We start from the raw sequence: 6465 nt of genomic DNA, 5'->3' as shown, positions 1-6465 counted from the left end.
GGGAGACAGTGTACGCCAAAGCGTCTGTCATATATATGCAATCTGGTCATGCATTTCCCCTTCTCTTCGTGCTCACATTCTTACTTCAGCCGCCCTCATTGGCGTGTTGATGGGTAGACCTGGCGTCTTAGACAGCTTAGATAAGGACCACTTAGCGAATCTGTATGGTGCACTCCTTAACCAGGACAAGAAGGTGACTGCTGTACCTGAGAAGAGTGTGTCAAACAGTTAAAGTCAGATCATTTCACAACTCATTAACCGGGCAGCAGGACAACAAGTAGGACAGGGAAACTTTGGTTGCAGTATATCCGACAATTATATGTATCTTCTGCAAATTTTTTATTCCAGCTAAAAGGACAGGGGACTGGAAGCTCCATCTCAGCTAGAGAAATGACTCGTGGACGTGGAATCACAGACAGTACATTGGCTAAGTGGGTTCATGCACTTCCTCGCTGTGTTCCTACCTGTGATGAACTGGGACACTTCACCGGAGTACACACTGGTACATCAGAGCAGCATAAAGACATACAGCAAAGTACCAGGTCAAGAGACAATAAAGATAGATGTATCTTTGTTGGATAGCTGCAAGCACATCACCATTTGCTGGATATGAAACTAATTGCCTGGTTTCCTTCCATCTTCTGGTCTCCTGGCATCGTTGCTGGCTAATCTATTAATTGTGATTAACCTATAAAAATCGGCCTAGTAGCGGTATCCGAAACGAATGCATGATAGGAAGTTTACAGATATCAAGCTACGTACATCGTAAGGACAAGGTGAAGACCATTGGCGCCAAGAGTAAGAGAGTGAAAATCAGGGGACAAAGTACATAAGTCAACCCAGCGCTACTGTTCTACATAATCACATTTGTCCTGAATAACAACACTGAGATGTAATCGTTCTTTGCTTATGAACTAAATCCCAGGCACTTTCCCTTTCAAAGGTAGGGTGATGCGGAAGCCAAAAATTAGTTCTCTGGGTTTCCTGCTAAATTCGTTCACCAAGCAATCCAACCTGCCAGAAATGGTCTCTTTGTTTAAGATAGTGGTCGCCTACTGCAATCAGTAGTTCGGCCACAACTGTCAACCTAAGCTGAATTTGTTCACTCATATATTTTATACACCCTTAAGCATTATGGAGCTCATTTGACGGTGGTGTCCGATGGATATGGAAGTGCAACTTCCACAACGAAAAGCCCAGAGAAGTACCTCTTTATTTGATAATATGCCAACAAGCACAACCAAGACAGCTTTCCTAGCCAACAGCAATAGTAAGTGAGACTTATACAAACTCTACGTGACAAAATACGTATCAAGCAGGCAGAAGCGGATGCCACTACCCTGATTGTCTCTACAGCACAAGCAGTAGCAGAGTCAGAACAGGTGCCCGTTGTTGTCGTTGGTACATACGGACACAGACTTACTAGTCATGCTAGTTTCTCGGGCAACTTGATATATTCGCAGTGAAAGCACCCATGACGAGGTAAAACAAAAGAGCCGGGGAAGCCTTTATGGGGCCAGAAGTGTTGAATCTCTTCATGACTACCGTCACACTGCATACAAACGGGCAATTTCCATCAGTTCCATCTTCACGGTTGCACACTGTCAGTCTGATATCGTTGAGGATGATGAAAGCAGCCATATGTGTATGTATGTGAATTGATTGAAAGCCTACAAAAATTAATCTAGATGGTAAGAACATACGTCTCATATCTAAACTTTACTGGGAGCAGACAGCTGCCATCAAAATTAACAATGAAAATCAAAAGAGGAGTACGTCAGGGATGCGTAATGTCACCATCTCTGTTCAACTTGTGCACAGCAGGGGCGTAAATCCGTACCGAGGAGTGGGGGGGGGGGGGATGATCGGCGATAGCCATCACATACTAGCACGAGCACACGCCCACACTAAATTACGCAAGCGCGCGCGATCGCGCACGCACGCACAAACGAACACACACACACACACAAACGCTCGCACACACACGCACACACACAAACGAACAAACAACAAACAATGTTAGAGAAAGAAGACGATTCGTTGTACCGTTCTCGAAGATAATCCTCGTCTGAATTCAGTTCCCCCCCCTCCTGCGCGAAGCGCGGGATCTTTTACGTTTCATGAAATCATTGGAGAAAGAGGACGATTCGTTGTACCGTTCTCGACTCTTAATCCTCGTCTAAATTCAGTCCCCCCACCCTCCCGCGCGGAGCGCGGGATCTTGTACGTTTCATGAAATCATTGGAGAAAGAAGACGATTCGTTGTACCGTTCTCGACTCATAATCCTCGTCTGAATTCAGTCTCCCCCCCTCCCGCGCGGACCGCGGAAGCTTTTACGTTTCGTTAAATTATTAGAGAAAGAAGACGATTCGTTGTTCCGTTCTCGACTCTTAATCCTCGTCTGAATTCAGTTCCCCCCTCCCCTCCCGCGCGAAGCGCGGAAGCTTTTACGTTTTATTAAATCATTAGGGAAAGAAGACGATTCGTTGTACCGTTCTCGACTTTCGATCCTCATCTGAATTCATTTTTTCCCTTCCCCACTCCTGCGTGAAGCGCGGAAGCTTTTACGTTTCATTAAATCATTAGGGAAAGAAGACGATTCGTTGTACCGTTCTCGACTCTTAATCCTCGTCTGAATTCAGTCCCCCCCCCTCCCGCGCGGAGCGCGGAAGCTTTTACGTTTCATTAAATCATTAGGGAAAGAAGACGATTCGTTGTACCGTTCTCGACTTTTAATCCTCATCTGAATTCATTTTTTCCCTTCCCCACGCCTGCGCGAAGCGCGGAAGCTTTTACGTTTCATAAAATCATTGGAGAAAGAAGACGATTCGTTGTACCGTTCTCGACTCTTAATCCTCGTCTGAATTCAGTCCCCCCCCCCGCGCGAAGCGCGGAAGCTTTTACGTTACATTAAATCATTAGAGAAAGAAGACGATTCGTTGTTCCGTTCTCGACTCTTAATCCTCGTCTGAATTCAGTCCCCCCCCTCCTGCGCGAAGCGCGGAAGCTTTTACGTTTAATTAAATCATTAGAGAAAGAAGACGATTCGTTGAACCGTTCTCGACTTTTAATCCTCATCTGAATTCAGTTTTTTCCTCCCCCCCCCCTCCCTCCCGCGCAAAGCGCGGAAGCTATTACGTTTCATTAAATCATTAGAGAAAGAAGACGATTCGTTGTACCATTCTCGACTCTTAATTTCTTTAAAAAGGGGGTGGGGTTTTTTCTCTCTCTGTTTGGACTCCTGAGAAATGTAAAAAGGAAGTTATAAAATATCTGGAATATCATAGAAAAATTGATCAAATCCCGGGATCAAATTCCTGAAATTCCTGCTAGCTTTTAAAGCTCATTCAGGAATATTTCATTTTGAAAAGTAAACGCATTGGCCCCCTGTCCCCCTTAATCGACTAGAGCTCACCTGAATTTTTTTTTTTTTTTTTTTTTTTTTGGGGGGGGGGGGGGGGGTGGTACATTTAGCAGTGTTCCGGATTGGGGGGGGGGTCTCCAAGGTAGGAAAAGCCAGCGAAAAGCCGGCGAAAGGGGGATTCAGAAATGTTGGCAGTCCTGAGATAGGGTGGGGGGGGGGGGGTGCTTTCAAATAGAGGGAACGAGCGTACGCGTACCCTAAATAACACTAAGTGGGGGGAGCCGGGCATCTACTGTACATGATTACACTTTTTAAGCCCTCGCGCGCTGGCGCACTTTACGTCTGGGCTATAATAATACCTTGCAAAATAACGAAAAATTATTCTGAAGTTTATGAAGTGCTTGTTCGCGCACGTCGCGCAACTACTGATCGTGACATACTGTATACGTGTAGGCTATTATACATACATTAAAAAAATAACTCATTTCTCATGCATTATGCTAAAATTGTAACAATCACATTTTTTTCTTCTTCTTCTTCCTTTTTTTCTCTCTCTTTAAAAAAATAAAATAAAATCAGGGGGGGGGGAATGATTGTACAGGCCACCCCCTACTTCAAGCCAGGGGGGAGGGGGATGCAGCCCCCCATCCCCCGGGATTTACGCCCCTGGTGCACAGAGTTGGTATTCAGTGAATTTCAGATATGAAAGGTGTTAGTATTGGGGGTGTAATTATTAATAATTTACGTTATGCTGATGAAACTGTACTTTGCGCAGAGAATGAAGCAGAGTTGCAACATGTATTGGATATTGTAAAAGTCAAAAGTGAAGAGTTTGGTCTAAGCATGAATGTCAAGAAAACTAAGTCAATGATTTTTAGTAAAACAGAGAATAAGCCTATAATATGTTTGAAACTCGATGGACATATCATTGTAATATCAGTAATAACATGTACTTAGGACAAAATATCACAGTAATTACATCTACTTAGGACAAAATATCACAGATGATGCCAGATGCGAAGCAGAAATAAAAAGAAGAATACATTTTTGGCAATGAAAGGATTATTCACAAATAGAAAGGTGGAATTTGCGCTTAGGTTGAGACTAGTAAACTGTTATGTATGGTCTGTCCTATTGTATGGAGCAGAAAGATGGACAATAAACAAGGCCATGGAAAATAGAATAACGTCTTTTGAAATGTGGATCTACAGAAGAATGATGAAAATATCCTGGAAACGAAAGAAAACCAACAAAGAGATATTGCACAAGGCGGGGCGTAAACAAATTGCACTAGTGGGATTAGTTAAAGAGAGAGAAATTAAAAAACTTGGTCATGTTAAAAGGCACCAGAGCCTTTTGAAGGATGTGTTGGAGGGAAGAGTGGAAGGAAGTAGACGTAGAGGGAGACCCATAATCAACTGGAAAGAGAATGTCAAGAACTGGAGTGGACTAAAACTGCAAGAGTGCACCAGAATGGCAGAAGAGTGAAATGGAGAGATGTTGCAATCAACCTCCGAACCGGGAAAAGATACTCATATAGATAGATGTGGGTGTGTGTGTGTACTTTATGCATCAGAAGTATTTTTTAATGAAAAGATTGTTGTACTGATAGGCCTATGTATTACTGCTACTTTTGTGGGTTTCAACATTTGTTAATAAGTATTTGGTTGAGTTCCATTATATTGACAAAACAATCACTTTACCTTCACACGATGGTCTTTGATGATGCCATGCTCCATTATTCATACACCTTAAAACGCTTTCTCCCGATAATGTATAGCCCTCCTGACAGGTGAAATGAAGAGTAGCATCGACAGAGTAAGTTGTTCTATCGTCTGGTAAACGATTACCATGCAAAGGTTCACCTGGGTCACCGCAGGCAGGAATTCCTTCAAGATATATAAGACACAATCGTTATTCTTATCACTGAAACATCTATTCTAATAATTAATTTATCCGTAGTATTCTATCCATTCCTTCATTCACGTACATAAAATAGTACATAATATACATGATGTATCATAATCTTTGAACAATATACAATATTTTGATGGCTCAAATATTGTCAAATCACCTCAGCTATAATCCTTGTCATCTGTTCAAAGAAGTCGTCTAATATAGTACGTTTGTATTTTTGTACAAGCCCATAACCCCCTAATAGATATTCAAAAAGTATATTTCACATTTTCTCACCAATTTGACATAGAGTCCGACTTCGGACTGAACAAGGTCGGTCATTCCATTGGTACTGAAATACCCTTCTCATTTCTACACAGTCTTCGGTATTACTACTAGGTTCGTTATCGCTCCATTCCTCATAGTTCATTCGAGTTTCTGAAGAAAGAGATGAATGGTATGGTGAATATGATGTCCTCCTATGCCTTAGGAATTTGGTCTGATTTCTACTTCCATTAGAAAGCCCTAATATAAAAAAATACTAGCTTCAATTTTACTAGTCCATGCTGATCTGTATTTGGAATAATAAATTTTAGAAATTAATATTGGGTCTTGTGTGGTTCAGGTTTTGCATTTATAGCATACAAGATGTGCCCAGTATAGAGTGTGTAAGTTCTTGGCATTTTTTTTTACATTGCTTAGTTTCAGCTGGACGTGTAGTTTAAAATCGTGTTTTCATAAAAAAAAACTGTTTAATGTATCTTTTATTTATTTGTAATTGAATGAATTGAGGAAAACAATCTTGAAAGCAATAAAAAGCTCCTTGATATTACTTTGCAGCAATTTATAAAATACATTACTAATAACCTCTTCATACAATTCAAGTAATCGAGGATCTCATTCTGCTAATCGATTTCCCAATCACTAAACAATTTATTTGTATTAGTTTTGGACTGCAACGAATTACTTATATAATGCCAACAGACTTTAAAATTCATGACCAATAAAGTCCATATTGTATAATATCTCTAAACTCATTTCAATTCCTGTGTTAAAATAGGAAGAATTTAAATTGAAAGTTGTTTGTATTGGCATTGCAAAGTGGCTAATGGTATATCGTTCGAATTTGTGTCTAAATAGTTTCTGAGAAATCACGTACTATCAGACCAATACCAGGACCGTCCAACGTCTTCGTCATAACCAC

The 6465-nt window shown here is 41.2% G+C and overlaps 1 long non-coding RNA gene across 1 annotated transcript; it reads right to left on the bottom strand.

Moving 5' to 3' along the window:
- Positions 1-5045: 5045 nt before the first annotated feature.
- On the bottom strand, positions 5046-5609 carry LOC115928069. Its single transcript, XR_004065860.1, has 2 exons — positions 5559-5609; positions 5046-5254 (listed from the first exon to the last, which is right to left on the bottom strand). It is a non-coding gene; the product is annotated as an uncharacterized LOC115928069 (long non-coding RNA).
- Between the last annotated feature and the right edge of the window lie 856 nt (positions 5610-6465).

The sequence above is a fragment of the Strongylocentrotus purpuratus genome, unplaced genomic scaffold (assembly GCF_000002235.5).
Source record: "Strongylocentrotus purpuratus isolate Spur 01 unplaced genomic scaffold, Spur_5.0 spur5_contig_851, whole genome shotgun sequence".
Classification (NCBI taxonomy): domain Eukaryota; kingdom Metazoa; phylum Echinodermata; class Echinoidea; order Camarodonta; family Strongylocentrotidae; genus Strongylocentrotus; species Strongylocentrotus purpuratus.
Note: the sequence above shows the minus strand (reverse complement) of the source record. Positions and strands in the feature narration are given on the sequence as shown.